The 22,156-nt window shown below is 57.0% G+C and overlaps 1 protein-coding gene across 1 annotated transcript in view; it reads right to left on the minus strand.

Annotated features, from left to right (window-relative positions):
- Window positions 1-22,156, minus strand: part of Camta1 (calmodulin binding transcription activator 1) — a 762,517-nt gene that overhangs the window by 261,358 nt on the left and 479,003 nt on the right. The gene's annotated exons all lie outside the window — the stretch shown is intronic.

The raw sequence follows: 22,156 nt of genomic DNA on the forward strand, positions 1-22,156 counted from the left end.
TGTGCGTGGATTTTCAGGAGACTGAGCTGAGACATTGACAGAGCAAAGGCTTGGGGGCACCTGCAAGGCCCCGGGGGAGGGAGGCCCTCCAGCCCCTTCACCTTCATTCCTTCCCCAGACGACAGACCCGGGGTGGCCACCCTGGGAGCACCTGGGGCTAGAGCTCGCAGGCCACCTCGAAGCTCCCCCAGGTGGAAAGGCAGGTGGCGCACGGGCAAGTCCACATGGAGCTCCAGCTGGGCCCGCAGGCCGTGGAGAGAAAGAAGACGGGGCAGAGGCGGGAGTGGGCCGCGGGTGGACAGGAGAGGCCCCTCCGCTGTGCGTAGATCTGAGAGGCACCAGAGGAGGGGAGGGGGGTGAGCGGGAGGAACAGGCCAGGTGCTGGGGGGGAAGGGACAGCCAGCTGAAGGCCCTGAGGACGGAGAGGACGGGCTGGCTGCAGAAGATTGGGGTCATTGCTCGAGTGAAGTAGAAGCTCCTGGTGACTTCTGTGCAGAGAAGTGACCTGAGCTGACATCTGGACCTCAGCAAATAAACCAAGGGACCAATGGCCGCGGGACACCAGCTGCTGAGATGATCCAGAAAAGGTGGACAGCACAGTGGTCCAGAGGGAGCAACCCTGAGTGGAGGGTGGGGGGTGGAAAGGCCGGGGCTCGGTGGGCGGGCAGCAGTGGATTGGGGGTGGGAGGGGTGGCCCTGCGGAGGACGTCGGCACGACACATGAACATCCAGTGGGGAGGTGGGGCAGGCCAGGGCATCGGCCCAGCCGTCAGCTTAAATAGGTTCAAAGCCCTGAGTCTGAGAGGTCGCTGGCAGGGCTGGGGGTGTGCAGATGGAGAGGTGGTCCAGGGGGGGAGTCTGGGACTCCGATATTTGAAAGTCAAGACGACGGGGTGGAACCAGATGAGAAGGGGTGGCCAGCAAGCTGGAGGCCGAGGCGCCCTCAGCCGTGAGGTGCGCTGTGGACAATGAGGACGAAAGACGGAACCTTGAGCTGGTGGCCTTACTCTGAGGACAGTGGAGTGCTGCCCAGGCCCACCTGTCTGAGGGCATCCCGGCCACAGTGTGGAGAGTGGAAGGAAGGAACCAGGTGGAGGAGGCTGAGGCAGATCCTGGGAGGGAAGATGGAGGCTCAGTCCTGGCAGCAAGGAAGGAGACGCTGCTGGGGCAGGAGGTGAGCAGAAGGGAGGACCCAGGGTGCTGCGAGCTCCCCGGGGAGTCTGGAAGGATGGAGTCGCCCCTGGCAGAGGAGCAGGCTGTGGGTGAAGCAGGGGGGTCACCTTTCCACTCATGACGTTGGAGACATTTACTTGACAGCCACGTGGAGGTGAGGCGTAGACTATCAGGTGGGGAATTCCGGAGAAGGGACAGTCCAGGGATAATTTGGTAGACACAGCGCAGAGGGAGCTTCAGGCCGTGGTCCTGGGGAGCTGGCCCTGCCCCAGGAAAGGAGGAGCAGAGGGGTGGGGAAGGCTGGAGAGGAGGTGTCCTGGAGAAGGGGGTTCCCAGGCCTGGCTGAGGAAGGGCAGAGGGGACAGGGGGACAGCAATGGCTGGGGGCAAGGGCCTAGGTCTTCAGACCTGCTTTCCTGAGTCCTCTCTGCAAGCTGCCACACTCGCTGATCCCAGCATCTCGGGGTTCCCTTGACCCGCTCACCCTCACAGCCGGAGGCCATGACAGGGAGGTCGGCCTCGGCCCTCCGAGTCACCACAGGAGGAAAAATCAGGGTCCCTCCAGGCCCTGTGCTGGCCCTTTAATTTAGTTTGATTCTGATTCTTCAGAGACCAGTGATCTTCCTAGGTCGGGGGCTGCTCGTCGACGGAGGACAGGAGGAGCAGGGTGAGGGTGCGCACCTGGCCCGGCGCGGGCTCCAGTGGGCCTCCTCGAAGCAGAGGGATGGGCCACCAGCAGGGAGACCCGGGAGCATCCCGGTGCCTGTCTGGGACCCCCCTTCCCACGTGCAAAGCAAAAAGGACCAGGGTGGCTTTGAAGTGACTGAGATTGCTGTCTCCAGGGTCCAACACGGCCCCTTCCAAAGGCCGAGGGACCACTCCAGCAGGGTGTGGAGATCTGCCTGAGCCAGTGGTTGGCTGTGTCCCCAGGATCAGAGCAGGTGGCTGCTGGAAAACCAGGCTGAGGTGAGGATCTAACACACCGGGACTCTCTCTGTGGGTACTGCCACGGTGGCTGTGGGTTTGCCACTGAGTGGTCCATGCTCAAGAACTCTCAGGTTGTGCAGCGAGTCTCAGGGAGCCCGGCGACCCACAGTGCAGCCACGGCCTCTGTGAAGATCGGGCCTCCTCTGCCTCTGTGGGTGGATCAGCCTCTGTGGGTGGTGTCGGCCTCCGTGGGTGGCGTCGGCCTTTGTGGGTGGATTGGCCTCATGGGTGGAGTCGGCCTCCGTGGGTGGTGTCGTCCTCCATAGGTGGATCTGCCTCTGTGGGTGGATCGGCCTCCGTGGGTGGTGTCGTCCTCCATAGGTGGATCGGCCTCTGTGGGTGGCGTTGGCCTCTGTGGGTGGAGTTGGCCTCTGTGGGTGGAGTTGGCCTTCGTGGGTGGAGTTGGCCTCTGTGGGTGGATTGGCCTCCGTGGGTGGCATTGGCCTCTGTGGGTGGCATTGGCCTCTGTGGGTGGAGTTGGCCTTCGTGGGTGGAGTTGGCCTCTGTGGGTGGATTGGCCTCCGTGGGTGGAGTTGGCCTCTGTGGGTGGATTGGCCTCCGTGGGTAGTGTCGTCCTCTATAGGTGGATCGGCCTCTGTGGGTGGAGTTGGCCTCTGTGGGTGGAGTTGGCCTCCATGGGTGGATTGGCCTCTGTGGGTGGAGTTGGCTTCTGTGGGTGGATTGGCCTCCGTGGGTGGCGTTGGCCTCTGTGGGTGGTGTCGGCCTCTGTGGGTGGAGTTGGCCTCCGTGGGTAGTGTCGTCCTCTATAGGTGGATCGGCCTCTGTGGGTGGAGTTGGCCTCCGTGGGTGGAGTTGGCCTCCGTGGGTGGCGTTGGCCTCTGTGGGTGGTGTCGGCCTCTGTGGGTGGAGTTGGCCTCCGTGGGTAGTGTCGTCCTCTATAGGTGGATCGGCCTCTGTGGGTGGAGTTGGCCTCCGTGGGTGGAGTTGGCCTCCGTGGGTGGCGTTGGCCTCTGTGGGTGGTGTCGGCCTCTGTGGGTGGAGTTGGCCTCCGTGGGTAGTGTCGTCCTCTATAGGTGGATCGGCCTCTGTGGGTGGAGTTGGCCTCCGTGGGTGGAGTTGGCCTCCATGGGTGGATTGGCCTCTGTGGGTGGTGTCGGCCTCTCCTCGCTCTGCAGGGCTACTGATGTCTCAGGTGTCAGCTCCTGAAGGCGTTGCTGGGTGCGGGTCTGTGGGCCAGCCTGTGTGCACACGACACCACGCTCCAGCTCCAGGGGACTGCACCCCCACATGAGTTCCTGACCACAGGTAGTCAAGATCCTGTCCATCCAGAGGCCCGTGAGTGACCCTGGCAGTTGCGACCCCCGCTCAGCAGCGGCTGCTCCAGCCGGGGGCCCGCGAGGCTTCCTTCCCTGCCTCCTGTCTCTCCGGGAGCCAGAGGCTCCTGCAGCTCACAGCAGCTCCCTGGGGACTGCTCACTTTAAAACCAGCAGCAACATGGCCTCACCCCTGCCCAAGGGTGGGGGTGCTATGCCATCGAGGCTCCTGCTACACCGGAAGCTTCTGGTCACCGTCCCCTCAAGGCTCCTTGTCCTGAGGAAGTGGCTGCAAGCTGACAGACTTGGGGCACAGGCTCCTCTGCTTAGGGGGCTCGCCTGGCCTGGTTCTCCTGGCCAAGTCTAGGCCTCAGCCCCCAGGGTCAAATGAGTGAGTTCCTCAAACTCAGAAGACTGCAGTGATTTGTCCGAGGCTTGGGGGTCACCCCACCGTGGTGTCCCCAGAAGAACCCTGGGGTGGGAGCTGGGTATTGCCCCTCTTGGGGGGGGGAAATCTTATTTTGTCTGATCCTGGGCCTGATGTTGACTTCCAGTGCAGCAGGGGCCTCGGACACGTAGTTAGCCTCTCTGAATGGAGACGGGGGTCACCCTACCCCCAGGCGGCTGGCAGGGTTCAGCACGGCCCTGCGGGAAGTGCTGAGTGTAGAGCCAGGTGCAGGCGACAGCTATGAAATGCCAGCCATGGCCTGCAAAGCCACGGGGGCCCGAGGGGCGGGCACCAGCAGAGGAGGCCCCACGGTCAACCTTGCCCTCCAGGGCAGCCCCTTGGGCCCTGGTTTTCCACCGAGTCCCTTGTCCTCTGCGGGCTGAGGGGTGGGTGAGCTGGTGGCCTTCCCTGTAGGACAGAGGGCCACTTCATGAGCAGGCCAGAGACCTCCAGATGCCACGGGCTGGTTGTGGGCAAGGCTTCAGAGGGGCGGGCTGCCTGGGCCCTCCGTCTGGAAGTGCCCTATAGATGCCAGCCTGTGGCCTTCCTCTCAGCAGATCAGCTGGTGGCTCGCTGCAGGCAAAACCCCTGGGCCCAGGGGGCAGCTCCTCCTGGCCTGACATTGCCATGACCTTGGAGAAACTGTTCCAGGCGGGGACTTGACGGATGCAGGTGACTGCCTCTGAGAGCTGGGAGGAGGGATCCGACAGGAGTGTTCCTGGGACAGGCCCTGCCCTCCAAGTGCTCAAGTGGTAGGAGAGGAGCAGGGCAGGGAAGTGGCGATGGCAGCACAGGGTGCGCGTGGGAGGCCTGGGCCCTGCCGCCCGTGAGCACGAAACTCAGGGCCTCAGCTTCTCCGATTCCAAACCAGAAGATGGCCATGGAGAGTCCCCGGCTCGGAGGCTGGCTGAGGGGTGCTGCAGAGGCTGTGTTTTCAGGAGGCCGTCAGCTGTCCAGAAGCCAGTGGCTCACCTGCCTGGACGCCTGGTTGAAGGTGGAAGCTGCCTGTGGGCCATGGTGCACCAGGAGACAGAAGCCAGGCAGAGGGGCTGCCCAGGACCACCTCCTGCCCCTCAGCACCCACACCCTGGCTCCCCTGATGCTCCCACGGGGCACCGCAGGACACACAGGGATGTGATGTCAGCAGACGCTGCCCAGAGAGCTGTCCAAATGGCCTGTGTCCCCCACTGCCCTGATGGGTGCAGCTGCTGAAGCCGCTCAGAGAAGGCTCAGGGACTCCACTCCCATCTGACGACGTTCTGAGCAGCTGTGCTGAGCTGGACATGCTCAGTCCCTGTTCTAAGGGTCTCTGGCCCCTCATTCCCAGGCCGAGGTCAGACTCTGATTTCTGATTTCGCTGAGCAACCTGCAGCCACCCATGGTTTACAGGGGAGCCTAGAGGGGCCAGGAGAGCACTGTTGGCCTCCTGAGGGCAGGCAGGAAGGACAGACAGTTCCAGGTGTTGCCCAAGACTGCTGAGCCCTGTGGCCTGGATGCCAGCCTGCTTCTGACCTTCCTCCCATGGGATCGCTGACCCACTCTGTTCACATCGGCACCTGTCAAAAACTCCTGGGTCCTCTGGGCGCAAAAACCAGGCCTCACTGGCGGCCAGAGAAGCGGCCTGAGCGCAGTGGTAGCGAGGCAAGAGGGGCTATGACCTGAGATGGCCTTGGTCCTGCCTTCCTGGAGTCTGTCCTTGGGCCCCTCACCCCTGCAGGGGCCTCACAGCCCAATCCTCACCTGGGCTCTGACTCCTGTCTCAGGCTCCTTCATAAAACCAAGTCCTGCCTCACAGAGCTTAGGGCAGGGGTGTGGCGGGGACTCAGACCCTCCACTGCAGTGGACAAGTCACAGGCCTCAGCACAAGTCAGAGACAGACTTTATTTTTAAAACCAGAGGCCATCTTGCAGCCATCTCCCACCACCCACCCACACCCTGTAGCTGGGCGGGGAAGCAAGGCTGGCACAGGGAAGTGGGCCTCAAGCTCACGGCCTTAGGCTGGCTGGGATGCGGTGCCCCCTCCCACCCCACAGCAGGGACTTTAGGCTCCAGGGTAAGCAGGAAGCAGCCCCACAGAGCAGCCCCTACTAGCCTCTCTGTGCATGGCAATTTGTTCCCACAGCCCCCCAAGACAGGCCCCTGCCCCTGGACCCCAGCTGCTGCCAAAGGCTCTGCCTCTGATGGATGGCATCTGTGTCCTTTCCCAGCAGCAGAGCCCCCGAGTCAGCTTCCCTAGCAAACCTGCAGCTGACAGGTGCCTCGAGGTAATTAGGTAGGAGTGCACTATTGAAACCCTGTGCATGGGACTGAGCAGCAATGTCACCAAAATCCATTTCAGAAGAGTCTGCTCAGCCAATCTGTCTCCAGTGAATCAAATGGAGTTTAGCAACCACATAATAACTATCTCACCATGTGAAAAAGCCTGCCCAGCTGGGCTGGGGGCACTTGGTTTAAAGTGCCACCAAAGCCCAGGAGACAGCCAGTTGGGGACCGAGATACAGAACTGACGAAGCCTCGGAACTTCCACGCTCTCAGACAGGTGCCCTGGTCTAGCAGCAGTGTCTGCACAGGTAACGCAGAAATAAAGTTGGCAGAAATGCAAGGACGTCTTTTGAGAAAACTAAGTAACCCATTGCCAGGGTGTCAGGGGCTCCTGGGACTCGTGAAGACATGAGGCCAACACCACCTCCGCTCGTCAGAGTCTGGACCTGGGGCGCCTCTGCTGCTGGATGCCCCGAGCATCTCTGTGCCCCTGGGCCTCTACAGACTCCTCCTGCCACACCCAAGGACCTTGGGATGACCCTTCCCATCCTGTGGGTCCTGAGCAGTCTGGAGAGTGGAGGAGAGCTTCACTCACCCAGGGCAGGAGCAGCCCCAGGAGCCCCGCAGCTGCAGGAGCAGCGGCTCTGCCATTAGGGGGCACCCTCGTTCCTTGCAGTTGCCCTCTGTCCTGTCTGGCTTGGTCTCCCACGCAGTTCCAGGCTCTGCAGAGGCAAGGAGTTCGAACTCACCATCACAGTGGCAGAGTCCCCAGGTCCCCAGCTATGTATAGAATGATACTCCCAACTGTCCCCAGCTCTGTAGACGCTGTCCCCAGCCGGCACCCGTTTCTCATTCAACGCTGAGCTACGCTTGCTCTGCCTCCAGGACATGGGGTCTGTGTCAACCTCGAGGTTCATGGAAGCCTCCTATCCACCCAGTGTGGTGCGTCCCCATTTACAGATGAGGAAACCGAGGCCTGGCAGAAAAAACTCCACGTTCAAAGCTTGTTGTGAGATGCCAGCCTTTGGGGCTGGCTTTGCGGACCTCTGGCCTGGTCCTCTATGACTCAGAAGAGGGTGTGTGCCAATGCAGGAGCTTCAGAGAGGAGGGGCATTCTGGGGGCCTAGCAGGTGAGGGAGCATGGGGACCCGGAAGTCCTCAGCCCCAGAGCCAGCCTCCAGCTGTCATCTTCCCCTGCCACGAGGACTGAGTATGGGGGACATGAGATGTAAAGCTTAACGCCTCCCCTCCTCGCGATCTTTTCACTTCAGCTCAACTGTAAAGTAATAGATAACTTACTGTTACACTAAAAGGACCTTTATTTTATGCTGATCATTAAATAGGGAGGCTTCACACTCCAGATTAGTTCTATTAGAGATCTGAAATTGCTTATATCAATTTCCTTGTTCTGCAGAGACTTTCTCAAAATGCCTTATAAATAGTTTTCCAGCTGCCCCAGGGGAAAGGAGGCTGGCTCTCCCCTGTAGGAAGGGCCCCAACACTTGGCTTCCTTCAGGGGACGTCAGCAAGATCCCTGAGGAGCCAAGCAGAGGGGTGTGACATTGAGCCTGCAGCCCAAGCTGCGAAGGGGTGCCTGGAAATCCTGCATCGGCGCCATCCCCACCTACCAGGTGATGTGGAGCAGCAAGCCCCGAACCCCAGGCTCTACCTTCAGCTGTGTGCTGACAAAGGCCACCCTACAGGGAGGCCTGTGAGAAGGGAAGTCTCTGCCTTGGGCCTCGCCATCTTCTCTGGGACACCCCACGGTCACCAATGCCAAGGGACATCAAAAGCCAGTGTCTAGGTCATGTGGCATCATACAAAATGGGGTAAGAGGTGTGTGCTGGCAGGCCCAGTGGGAGGGTGAGACCCCGTAGGAAAAGCCAGGGAGAAGGATGGGTCTCGGAGTGGGGTGTGGAGGGGGGCCCAGGAGCGGCCTACCCACGGGCCATGGGCCACAGCTGGACATGGTGCAGGTGGGAGTGGGGAGCAGGAAGAGTCAAGCAGAAGACAAAACTGTGACTTCAGACAAGGCAACAAATGAGGCAAAAAAGGTACTTGGTGATGTTCAAAAGTGCAGTTCCCAAGGAATTAACTGAGGGATAGATTTCTTTGTAAAATCCCAGCGATTTTCAGAAAGCAGAAGTCAAAGAAAACACAAGGAAAAATAGAAACACACTAATAACAGGAGACTTTAAACCACTCTCTCAATCCATGATAGATAAACAAAAAACGTAAGGATAAAGAAGAACTAACAAGATAAGTTCTAACTAGTGAACAGAAAGATCACAAATGCACTTACTTTCTGACCAGCAAGCCCACGGCTGGACTCTACCCCACAGATGTACCTGCACCAGTACAAAGTGCTGGATGCACAGAATTCCTCCCCAGAGTAGTATTTGTCATAGGAAAATATTAGAAGCAACAATAAATCACGAGTCATCCACACAATGGAACATCATGTAGTATTAGAATAAACTAGGGGAGATGAAGGGACATTCTCTCTAACTGTGGAAAACATTTTCTGGGATAGATCATTAATGACAAAAGAAAATTTGTTAAGTCTGAATGAATGGGCACCAAGTGCAAGAAAGGGGTCAGTAGAACAGAGATTCGTATTTGCACAAAGAAACATTTGAATAATACTAAAGAAATCAATACAGGGCTCCATGCATTCTTCTTCTTATTAGAATATCATTTTGAGTTTTAAACTTGAGCTTTAAATTTGAGTTTTAAACCATATGAGTATATTAACCTGGTGGGCAGGATAATGGCCATCCAACAATGACTATGACCTAGTCTTTGGAATCCATGAAAACGTCACCTTTCATGGCAGAAGAGACTGCAGTTGTAACGGAGCTGGCACCTGGAGATGGGAGGTTGCCCGGGTATCCAGGGCCCACTGTGAGGACGTGCCCTGCTGTAAGAGGCCACCCTTTGGCTGTTCTCAGAGGGACCCCAGGCTGCTGGCTTTGAAGATGGAGGGAGAGGCCGAGGGCCACAGGATGCAGCGGCCTCTACAGGTTGGAAAAGGGAAGGAAACAGATCCTGCCCTGTCCCCCAGAAGAAGCCAGCCCTGCGACACCTTGATTTTAACCCAGTGAGACCCACGTGGAACTTCTGACCTCCAGAACTGAGAGATGATAGATTTTTGTCATTTTAACCACTGAGTTCTTAGTAATTTTTTACAGGAAACACAGAAGACTAATATGAAAACTTTTAAAAAATCGCATTGAAAGCGTGCCCCACTGGTCCAATATGGACTTTGCTGATGGCAAGAGAGCCCAGAATCAAGGCTGAGCATGCGCACAACTTGGGGCTCAATTTTGCTGTCCCCACACAAGGACCAGGTCAAGAGTGAGGGTCCCATGCTGGAGCCAGGAGCTGCCCTGGGTGGGAGTTCATAGTCCTTGACACTGTCCTGTCCTTAAAGCACGGGACCTCTTGGTAAGAGGGCCAGGTGAACCAAGGGCTGTGAACCTGATGACTTCCGTCTCGGGCAGCCTGTGACCTTGGGCAGCCGCCCTGGCTTGGAGGCCAGCTCTCCTTGGCCAACATGAGGCGCTGGCCAGAGGACTCAAGTGAGAAAGCTTTGCGGTCACAACTCAGAGGTCAAACCCCATCTGGGTGTCCTCTTGTCTTCAGGGTCCTCACCTGTGAAAGGTGAGTAACTCTCTACCTTCCCTAGTCCCTCTGCATTGCTCTTGGCAGCAGAGACCTTGGAGAAGTTTCCCCTCTGCCCATTCTCTCACTTAGAAGATGAAGAACCTTAGTGCACCCCTGGGGGTCTGTGGTGGGGAGTGGGGAGAACTTCCGCAGGGTGGGGCACGGGTGGCCTGTCGTCTCTGTCTCTCGCTAACTTCTTCCTGTGGAAAATCAGCAGGCGGGATGATTGTCCTAGTTGGCAGTGCTGACCTGCAGCCATGTCCTTGACCTTGAAGGGCATACCACCCAGAATTCATGGGTTTGCACTGCAATGCCAACCCCCCTGCTGTTTCTTACCCCAGCCTTGCATTGTCCCCCTGAGGTCCCCCCAGCACCTGGTCAGCTCCTATGCAGCCTTGAAGACCTAGGTCACCTCCTCCAGGAAGCCTCCATGGCTCTCTCCTGGGGAGACCTTCCTTGCTGGATTTAGCCACTCAGTGCCATTTTTTATCTTGGGGTCTGCCTCCCTCAGCAGGCTGTGAGCTCCTCGGAGGTTCAAATGATTGCCATTCACCTCAGTGGCAGAGCCGCACACGGGCAGTCGTTCATTCATTTGTTGGCCAGTTACTCTCCAAGCACTCACCCTGTGCTGGGGCTAATTTGTGAATGAAAGAAGAACAAACAGGGGCGGATGCCAGTTCTGGCAAATGCTCTGACCTTCCCTCCCGGCAGGGTCGGGCAGAGAGGCTGTCTGGGAGCAGGACCACTCTGGAGGTTCACAGGATGTGTTCTGACTTGACTTCCCGTCCAGGTTTGAGAATGGTGCCTGTCCCCAGCTCTCCACCAGTTCTGCTCACCGCCTCTCCTTACCAAAGCCCCTGCTCACCTCACCTGCTGTGTTCACTGTCAACCAGACAGAAGCTCCCTGACCTCTACAAACCCAGAGCTGGAAGGGGGGCCAAGCTCAAGAACCCAGGAGACCAGGCCTCGCCCAGTGTTGTCTAAGCCCCCACCAGGGCACTGGAGTCCCTTCTCATGCCTGCAGTTTGGGGGATGGGCAGACAACCACCCCCCTGTAAGGACAGAGAGCTGCCTGTCCCTGCCCAGGGAGACTGACAGGTGCCAGTTGGCTGTGCAGCAGGGGGAGGAGGGAAGGCTAGAGCTGGTCTCCCAGGCAGGCAGGGGAGGAGGAGAGGGGAGAAGGTGCCCTGGGGCTGGTGGCAGGAAAAACAAGGGAAGCCTAGGGTCTACCCAGGCTCTTGAGGGTGGTGTGGGCAAAGCAGCTGCAGCCTGGCCCCTTCGCCCACCACCTGCAGCCGCTCCCCTAACAGGCAAATGACAATAGCCCTGCAGTAGGACAAAAAGCAGCCACTGGTCTCCATGCACCAAGCTATTCCAGGCAGAGCACTGCAGCCCTAGCTGCCTTAGTCACCATCTTCAGCAGTCCTGGGAGGGAGAGAGCAGGAGGTCCCATCCTGCACCCTTCTTCTAGGGAGAGGAGAACCACAGCAAGAGGCTGGCGACTCACTCTGCCAAGGTGACTCATTGCCATCAGGGACATCGCAGGGACCATAGCCTAGTAACCCAGTTCCCAGACCTCACTTCCACAGCCAAGGACACAGCCTAGGGTGGGGGTGGAGGAGGGAGCTGGCGCCAAGAGACCTGAGCTCAGGTCAATAACAACAACTGCAAAAATCAATTGCATTTCTATATAACAGCAACATACAATTGGAAATTGGAAAAAGCTGAATCATTTACAATAGCAACAAAAATACAAAATACATCTAACAAAATGTGTGTGAGATCTGGGTGCTGAAAACTACAAAGCATGAGGAAAGAAATCAAAGACCTAAATAAATTGAGACACATGGCACGTCAATGAATCAGAAGGTATGGTACTGATGGGATGTCACCCGCCCCGAACTGGCCTGCAGACCCAATTGCTGTTCCAAACAGAGCACATCAGGACTTTCTTGGCTCTTGTAGAAATCAACTAACTAATTGCAAAATTAATATGGAAAGGGGCTGGAGTGGAGCTCAGTGGCAGAGCCTGACCGAGCATGTGCAAGGCCCTGGTAACATCCCCAGCACAGGGAGGGGCTTGGGGGGAACTGTACGGAAAGGCAACGAAGGTAATGTTGCAAAACAATTTTGAGAAAGAACAAAGTTGGAAGCCTCACACCCACTGATTTCAAGACTTACTCCAAAGCTGTAGCCATTGGCACATGTGGGGTTGGCAAAGGGTGGGTATCAGCAAGAGGGAATCTTCTGACTTTAGAATAGATAGTCGATTGGCTTCAGCAAAAGTGCAGAGCCAGTTGGTGGAAAACTGCGACATCCACGTGTGGAGAGAACCCTCAATCCATACCTCACATCACATGCGGATGTCAATGCAAAATAGATCACAGGGACAATGTAAAACTGCAAAATCAGAGTAAAAGCACGGGAGCTCTTTGTGATCCTGAGTTAGGCAAAGATTGCGCAGCTTCGTATGATACCAAAAGCACAATCGTAAAAAGAATATATTGATCAATTTGACATCATCAAAATTAAGAACATGGAGCCTTTGAGAAACACACTTAAGACAATAAAAATGGGAGTCAGGTGAGCAGTGACAGACTTGGGGAGAAGACATGCAACTGTCATACACGAAGACGAACCTTTCCCTGGGAAACACAAGTCAATAACAAAAAAACAACCCAAGAAAATCAGGTCTGGAGTTAGACACCCCTCCCTCAAGTAGAGATGCAGAAGCTACTGGAGACAGCATTTGTCCTTAGGGAAATGCGAATGAAGACCTCAGTGAAATACTCCTGTGTGCCTTTTACCGCAGCATTAAAAAACTGGTTCCTGCAAGGGTGTGGGCAAGGAGAACTCAGTGGCTGGAGGTGTGAAATGGGACAGGCCCTTTGGAACAACATACTTACCATGGGACCTGGCAATTTCTCTCCTAGGTGTTTCCCCAAGAGATAAAAGCGAATTATCACACAAACGTTTATCATCCTTCACGTGTGAAAGCCCTGAGCTGGAACAGCCAGATGTCCTTCAGTAGGTGAGTGGCCAAGCAGACTGCATCCGGCCCATGAATGCAACGCCACTGACCAGGAAAGGGAGCAACGGACACTGCACAGATGAATCCCAAATGCCTCGGAACTGAGGACACAGCAGCCCATGACTTGCCAAGCCACGCTCCATGGGAGAAGCCAGACCAAAGGCTATGCTCTGAGTCCATCTGCACAGCCATGGGGCTGTGGGAGGGCGTGGCTGACCACAGTATTGGGAATTTTCAAACTAACGGACTGAGGCTATGATGTCATGACCCAGCCACCCAGGTGGGAGTTTTTACCAAATAAATAATAAGTGTTCCTCCAGAGCTGCTAGGGGCCAAGGCTGCCCAGCCTCGTGACCTGGCCACACACACGGCCTAGTCCCTCTGCAAGGTCCCCGGGGGCGGGGCCTGCACACGGACTCTGACAGCTGACCCCAGCCCAGGGAGCCAGCAGGAGGCGCCACCCGCTCCTCGATGGAGGTGAGAGGCCTCTCTCCCAAGAAAGCGCAGAAAGGACCATCTGCAGAGAAAAGGCCGGACAGGCCAGGCCCACATGCTGGGCTGGGCAGGGAGGTCCAGCAGGCAGCACCAGGGGGCTTGGTGGCAGGGCTGGCAGAGCCCTCAAGGGCAGCACTTGTCCCACAGGCTGCAGGCCTCTGGCCTCCTGGGGACGTGCCTCTCTAGGGGAGCGGGTCTGTTTGCACCCCTCGCGCTCTCTTCCTGGCTGCCCACCAGAGGGCGGCCCCTGGCAGGATCTTGTCAGATTGGGTGTCTGAATACAGCCACTGATCGCTCCCCATTTCATGAGGAGAAAACTGAGGCCTCAAGAGGAGACTGTGGCCGGGGGTGAGGCCTGGCCATTCTCTCGTTCTAGCCCTCGCAACAAGTCCTGTGGACTGTGGGGGGCAGGCCAGGGAGGCCATCCATCACACAGGTCCAGATGGAGCTCCCCAGGGAAACTGGTCTGGAGCCCAGAGCCAGGGTGCCCATCTGCAATGAGCCTGGGACAGCAGGCCCCTGAGCTGGGCCAGACGCTTGGAAGAAGGGGCACTTGCAGTGGGTTGCCATCCTCTGGCTCTGACCCTGAGGCCTGGCCTCCCACTGCTTGAGAGCTGGAAGTCTGGAAGCTGCCAGAGGCTCAGGTGGCAACAGAGTCCCTCCAGGGTCTTCGGAGGGCATGTGAGGCTGTGGCTGGACAGGAGTGGGCAGGGCCAGCCTGCAGCGTCCCCGGAGCTCTTGGCTCTGCTGCAGCCCTTGGCTCCTGCACCCAGAGCCACCCCACAGGTGAGGATGAGTCACTGATTCGTGACTGCAGCCCAGGCAACAGACAGGCCGCAGGAGCTGTTAACGCAGCACTTAGACCGTCACTGGTGACCAACAGAGACCCCCTGCTAAACTAGGGACCTGGACCTGGACAGAAAACCTCCCTCCAGCCCTTGTCCCCAACTGCAGCCTCCACTGACCTTGCTGGACCACCCCAGTCTGTGCTGGCCATCTTGTCTTCTCCAAAGCCTGGGGGACTCCAAGGTTCTCCCTCCTTAATCCCTTCCACCCTGCAGGGACCCTGTGCTCGCTATCCTCTCCCATCTAGACCACTAAGGGCTTTGGTCACCTTTCAGAACAACCAGCCCTTCCATCCTGGCGTGCAGCCCCAGCACGGCAAGTGAGGGGAACCACCTGCCACAGATGACCCATGTGCCTCACAGGAGCCTGGCTCAGCCTCGTGGCCACCAACATCTGTTTCTAAGGGACTGGTCAAGGTCAAATCTGCAGAGCAGGGTCCACCTGGGCCAGACTGCTGGGGTAGAGCCACACACCTGCCCTCCTGCTAGGCCCAGGCCAGGGGCCATCTGTGTGGCCAACTCCCCAGATGAGTCAGGGACAGGGCTATTCACTAGCAGCACTAAAAGGCACGCTGGCAACTGCACAAGCATTTCTAGGACCCCCGAGGCCTGCAGTGCCCAGAGGCTGGAGCTGGGGTGGACAGGGCAGGGTGCAGGGAGGAGGCTCCAGTCCAGCCCAGGGCAGGGAGTGCAAGGGAGGGAGCGGGGGCACCTGGCTAGAGGAGAGATGGCTCTGGGTGAGTGCTGGAAGGTCATCTGCAGTGGACTTGCTCTGTCTGCTCCAGACCAATCTGAGAGTCAGAGTTGGGCCGCATGGCCAGCCTCCCTCGGCCTCCTTCAGCCTCCCTCGCTGCCCCCGCCCCCATGCAGCCCGCGTGGGGCTGTGGGGCTCTGTGAACGGCATGGATGGGTGGGTGCTACCCCAGGGCAAGTTGTGTCTTGGCCCCATCCAGCTCAGTCTGGCAGGGAGACCAGCCAGGTGGACAGCAGCATCCCGACAGAGGGCTCCGGGCCTGAGGCCGTCTCTGCTCAGTCCTGGCTCCGTGCTGGCCTAGGGACAGGCCTCTCTGGGTAAGTGCTTGGAGCTGGCACTGGGGAGAGAGACAGCAGCTCCATCCGACCCTCAGTCCTCACAGGGTAAAGCCCAGGGGGAGTCAGTGGGGCAGAAGTTCTCCGCTATTCCGCCAGGCTCTTGGCGGGGTCCCCCGGAGTTCTCTCTGTGCCTCTCAAAGCCAGGACATTCACCAGGACCCCGAGGGCAGGGCTCCTTGCTGGCCATCTCCCCTCTAGCTTCCTGACAGCAGGTCTCCCTGATACAGCCTCTGGGAAATGAGGGGCGCTACCCATGGTGCTCATGGTCATCAGGAAACAGTGAGGAATGAGTTAGATCAGGTCTCTCGGGCACCAACCAGGCACACCTGGAGGCAGGTGCATGGATGGAGACGTTCCTTTTGTCTGGCTCAGTGGGGAGAGAGGCATCCTCCATGCCTCTGCCTGCAGCACAGTGGCCCATCCTGGGCCCTGGGAGCAACACCGAGGAGCGGGCACATGGGCGGTCCTGCTACGTAGGCTCACGGCGACCTGATGCAAGAGACATGGCGCGTCTACTACAGCTCAGCGATTCTTATGCGTCATAGCACTTAAACTTTACAATGACTCCATGGAAAAGGGACTACTGTCCCCATTTTCAGATGGAAAAAATAAAAAAGATCCGTAGAGTGGCAATTTGCTCAAGGCTAGTGAAGGGACTTGAGCCGGAGCCCCTCCAAGATCAGTAAGTCACAGAGAGGGACAGGCCCATCTCCCCGCCTGGCTGTGGATGCGGGAGGCCACGTGGGAGGGGAGATGGGTGTGTTCCTGGAAGGCCTCCCCAGGACCTGGCTCCAACAACAGGAAGGACTTCCAGGGCATTAGCTGCAAAAGAGCCCAGTGAGGGGCGGGAGGGGCGACGCAAGCAGAGACCAGTCATGTCACGGGCGCGTGGCAAGAAGACAGATCCCCCTGGAAATTCCTTCTGACCAGACTCTGCCAGCATCAGAGCATTTTTCATCCCAACATTAAGCAAAACTGTTTTCCGTCATAACCCCCTGCCGTCTGTGTCCAGTCCCCACCATCAGTTTTACACCAAGCGCATTTAGACATCTCTTTCTCAGTCTTCCCTCTCTGCAATCTGTCCAGTGGAAGCTCGTTTGCCTCCAGCTGAAGAAGAGGAGATGCTCAGGAAGTCTAGGAAGGGGGGCCTGGGCTGGACGTGGCAGGGACAGGGCTGGGCAGTGGGACTCGCTGCTGGCCGGGGAGCTGAGTCATGGAGCGCAGAGACGCCGCAGCCTGGCCTGGGCAGAAATGGCAACAGCTGGCAGAGGAGACCTGGAGGCTCTTGGTAAGGACTGGGCCTGGACGGGGAGGGCCAGGAGACACCAGGGTGGGTGTCTGAGCCACGACGTGGAGCGGGAGAAGCCGGGTGCTCGAGGGAGTGTGGAGTGTGGAGGCCGGAGGGAAGACTCGAGTCTGGGCGAGCAGGGGCGGGCCCCACACAGGCCAAGGGGCCCAGCCTGCCGACTCCGGCCTGTGAAAGGGAAGCCTCCGTGGATGGAAGTCTTGGGAATGGACAGACCCACACAGGGCCAGGGGCCCAGAGAGCCCAGGAAGAGAAGAGGCCAAGGGGGCAGCCTGGAAGCCCGACCTTCAGGAGAGCCAGGGAAGAGAATTCTGACCAAACGGTCAGCAAGGTCAGACCAGCCCCAGACGCTCCATCATGGGAACCATGGCAACACAAGACTCCCGGGCACGGGGAGGGTGTGTGGGGCGGGGCAGGTGTGAACCCTCAGGGAGATGTGTCGCAGGGGCGAGGCGCTGCTAGGGTGCAGGGACTTCTCTGTGCCGCTGCGACGGGTAGGAAGGAGCAAATTACCTGCAAAGTATTTTTAATGCCTTTGCCCTGTTCAGTGTGACTCTGAAGGTCCCCAGGCTCCTGTGTTGGAGCCCGTTCCCAGGGTAGTGGTGGTCAGAGGCGGGCTTCTGGGAAGTGGCTGCATCCTGAGGGCTCTGGCCTCTTCCATGGACTTGTCCACTGATGGGCTCACGATTGAATGAACTACTGCGAACTGTAGGAAGTAGGGCCCAGCGGGAAGGAGAGGCCGAAGGGGACGCGGTCGGGAAGCCTAACTCTTGCCTCCTGCCCCATCCTAGCGCGTGCGCTCTCTCTCTCTCTCTCTCTCTCTCTTTCTCTCTCTCTCTCTCTCTCTCTCTCTCTCTCTCTCTCTCTCTCTCTCTCCCCCTCTCTCTCTCTGCTTCCCAGCCACCATGAGGGACACGGCATCCTCCCACACACTCCTGCCACTGTGACAGGCTGCCTCACCTCTGGCTCAAAGCAATGGGACCAGCAAACTCTGGACTGAAACCTCTGAAACCATGAGCCAAAAATACATCTTTCCTCCTTTAAATTGATTTTCTCAGGCATTTTGTCACCACGACGGAGAGCTGACTAGCACAATCCCATCGACTTCCTGACTCTGAAGGAGGGACATTGCCACTCTTGTTTTACAAACGAGGTGATGGAGGCTGTGAGACTGAGTTACTTGCTGCCGGTCATTCAGCTGAGCCTCCAGTGACAATTGTCCACTGCCACAGTGCAGGTTCTTCTGAGAAGGAAGGTGGCTCCTCTGAGTGAGACGGAGTCTTGGAGGTTTTAGGAGGATAGGGGAGGCCAAGAACACTTCCCAAAAGGAAGGGGTCTTAGGGCCCGAGACCAGGAGATGCAGCACCCAGCAGAGCTCAGCCCCCAGGGCAACTGGAGCCCATGGCGGGCTGGAGCCCCTCGGCCAGCCTCAGGAGGGTGCTGTAGGAGCTGCAGGCTCCCAGAGGCACTACCCACCTGTGACAAGGTCTCCAGGACATTGCACCCCTCTCGGTGTGGGGTAGATGGGTAGATGGCAGTGGCTGCAGACGACGTTGGGGGCATGCTGGGACGTCACTCAGGATGGTTTGCTCAGCTCTGCATTTGGGGCCTGTGACTTCAACACAAAGACCTGTCCTTGACGCAAATTCCTGGCAAACTCGTCCCTGAGGAAAGACAGCTCAGAGCGTCTTTTCTGACAGCAGGTCATCTTCCGCTGGGTTGTGGCCACACCCGCCCCCAGGGCTGCGCAGTGTCTCCACCTGAGTGGTCACTGTGAACCTGAGTGGTCACTGTGAAGGTGTGTTTCCCCAGGGACTGGGCTTAGGACCTTAACTCCTGGGGAGTGGAGGAACCAGAGGCTGACGGGGTGGCCAGCAGGGCGGAGCCAGAGCTGAGCTTTAGCAGGGAGAGATGGAGAGGGCAGCCCCAAGGTCTCTGGAAACCAGGCCGGCACTCTGGGGAGACATCTCCAAGAGGCCTGGGGCCGAGTGGGCCTCAGCCCATTTTGGGTCTGCTATGTGCCATTCTGTCTTGTGTGGCTCCCACTGGCTCTCTTGGGATGTGTCACGGCCTCTCAGGGCCCTTCCCAGCCTGTCTGGCTCCCCTGAGTGTAAGTACTGGCCTGTGAGCAGGCAATTTAGATGCCCAAACATCCTTGCAGAGATGTTATTCAAACAGCAAAGCTGAGATAAACACATTCAAGTTGAAACGTGGACCGCCCACGGCAATAGTCTACGCAGCTTTATTTGTTCTGGAAATACTGCTTGCTGCTGTCTAGCAAAAGCCAAGTGTCCTGTTAATAGCAAACAGACAAGAGGGGTGGGGGCAGCAGGAGGGGGGTGGGGCATTGCCTCCACAGGAGTCTCATCTGGGGAACTCACAGCCGGAAAGCAGGGCTGAGCCCGGGCTCTCTCCTCCCTGGCCCGGCTGAATCATCCTGGGGTGCAGGGGGAGGCAGAAGCCCTTAGCGGCCCCAGAGGAGGTCATGGGTGTTCTTGGAGTCCTCCCACCTTTGCCAACTCAGGGTCCTCACCAGAGGCTGGTCCCCAAAGCTGCAGATCTGCCCCTTGTGATTGACAAACATGCCATGCACCTGTCGTATGCTGCAGTGATTTACAGAATTTTATGGTCTGTGATTTAGCACACTTAGACTCAACCATCTCCATTCTAATTAAATTAGCAAAAAATTAAGAATGACGAAATGGCAAAGATGTACTGATTCATCGGATGTATGCCCTTGCTGCTTAGATGGGCACCAACTTCTTGCAACTTCCAGTGAAGTAAAGGGAAACATTAGGCATTTGGCCTACTTATCACAAGATGAGTAGTGGGTTCTGCAAGGTCACTTTGCAACCTCTGGAAGAAGCCATGCTTGGGAGCAGAGCTTTAAGACTGGACCCAGCACCCGCTTCCACTGGGTGGGGGAGAAGCCCCCACTGCAGAGAAGCTCCCACACAGAGGCTTCCTGGAAAGGAAGCCCCATTCCTCATCCCTGCTCTCCATCCCAGATTGCCTGGTGTGGGGAGTGGGGTGACGCCCAGCTCAGCCCTGCTTCTGTGGGGAGGGAGGCCTGTGCCCTCCTCTGCAGCCCGACCCTCTGTGCTGCTCCACTGCATTTAAACAGCCCTGTGGTCACCTTTGGCTTCTCTGCTTCCCTATACGGGAAGAATGATGTGCTCTCTTTTCCCCTCTGCACAGTCAGCTCTGAGGGTGGGGGTGTGTGCATGGTGGGAAATAATAATCCTCTATAATCCTCCTCCTCCTCTCATTCTCTTCCATCTTGTCACCAACATCAATGTCACCATCAGCACCATCACAATCTCTGTCACCATAACACCATCACCATCTCCATCACCATCATCATCATCACAATCACCATCACCATCACCACCACCACCACCATCATCATCACCATCACCATCACCACCACCATCACCATCATCATCATCATCATCATCACAATCACCACCACCATCACATCACCATCATCACAATCATCACCACCACCATCACCATCACCATCACCATCATCACCACCTCCATCATCACAACCACCATCACCACCACCACCACCATCATCATCACCATCACCATCACCATCATCACACCTCCATCATCACCACCACCATCACCACCACCACCACCATCACCATCACCATCATCATCATCATCACAATCACCATCACCATCATCACTACCTCCATCATCACCACCACCATCACCACCACCACCACCATCATCATCATCATCATCACAATCACCACCACCATCACATCACCATCATCACAATCATCACCACCACCATCACCATCACCATCACCATCATCACCACCTCCATCATCACAACCACCATCACCACCACCACCACCATCACCATCACCATCATCATCATCATCACAATCACCATCACCATCATCACTTCCTCCATCATCACCACCACCATCACCACCACCACCACCACCACCACCATCATCATCATCATCATCACAATCACCACCACCACCACCATCACATCACCATCATCACCATCACCACAATCATCACCATCACCACCACCATCACCATCATCATCACCATCACCATCATCACCACCACCATCACCACCATCATCACCATCACCATCATCACCACCACCACCACCACCATCACCATCACCACCACCATCACCATCATCATCACCATCACCATCACCATCACCATCATCACCATCACCACCACCATCACCATCATCATCACCATCACCATCATCACCACCTCCATCATCACCACCACCAATACCACCACCACCATCATCATCATCATCACCATCACCACCATCATCTCCATCACTATCATCACCACCACCATCACCACCAACACCACCACCACCATGACCATCATCACCATCACCATCCTCAGCAGTCTTACACAGGGCTTACTCTGTGCCGTATGTGGTAACTAATTTTAATCTTCTCAACCATTTCATAATCTTCTCAACGTTCCTATCCTCATTTTACAGATGGGAAGACTGACGCACATAAAAGCTAGCCTAACTGGTCCAAGATTAGTTACTGGGCAGACAGACCCAGGACTGTGTCCAGTGTGACTCCCTGTGGCTCCTGAGTGTGTTCTAGATCACCCCACCACATGTGTGCTAGGGAGAAAGTATAAGTGTGAAGAAGATGTCTGAGTTTAATGAGGGTGGTGGGCGTCGGGAGCCTTCTGGAACGGGGACGGTTCCTACCATCTGGCGAAGCTCTGAGTGGGATGACGATGCAGGAGTCCTGCAGGGCTGGGACCCACACTCTCCTGCACCATGTTGTTTCAGCCGTGCCATCTGTGCCATCCACAATAGACACCTCGTCTGTGATCGTGTGGCTGTCTTGCTTCTCCTCTTTGGGCCGCTAAGCTCCACGCATGCACGTTGTCAGCCAGCTCCCCTCACTCCGCTCCCTGTGCTCCACCCAGGGCTGGGCCCTCAGGGACTCGCAGGAAACAGACTCTGGCTAAATAAATAACCAAAAGGGAAGGTTTTCCCCAAATTTCTTAGAGTCTGCCTTGGGAAGCTATAGGAATATCTGTCTATCTGTCCGTCTGTCTGTCCATCCATCCCTCTACCCATGAAGACTGATAAATCACTGCAACAAAAAGGAGTGGCCTTGCGGCTTCCTGCCAAGTGCTCTTTCACTCTTCCCACCTGCAGGGTGCATCAACAAGCAGGGCATGCGGGCACCCAGGGCACACCAGAGGCTGCGGGCGTGGGTGTGGGGCTTGAATTCAAGTAGCCATCTTGTGCTATGAGGACAGAGGGGCTGCATTGTGGGAAGCTGGTTTCTGATGACCCGCCATATCGGCTCTGGATTTTCTAACCAATCTTTTCCAAGGCGGAGGAATCAACCTATTCTATTTAAGCCATTACTATTGTGTTTTTTTTTCCTACTTGCAGTTAGATCTATCCTAACTAGTACAGATTGCCTGACTCCAGAGCGCCTTTACCTAACCACTTTCTTTAGGAAGTAGATCAGAGATCATCTCTGTCATCCTTGGATCCTAGGATACCGTGTGGAAGCTCTCAGCACGGCGTCTGGCCTGGTGAGTG

This window comes from Callospermophilus lateralis, chromosome 7 (genome assembly GCF_048772815.1).
Source record: "Callospermophilus lateralis isolate mCalLat2 chromosome 7, mCalLat2.hap1, whole genome shotgun sequence".
Classification (NCBI taxonomy): Eukaryota; Metazoa; Chordata; class Mammalia; order Rodentia; family Sciuridae; genus Callospermophilus; species Callospermophilus lateralis.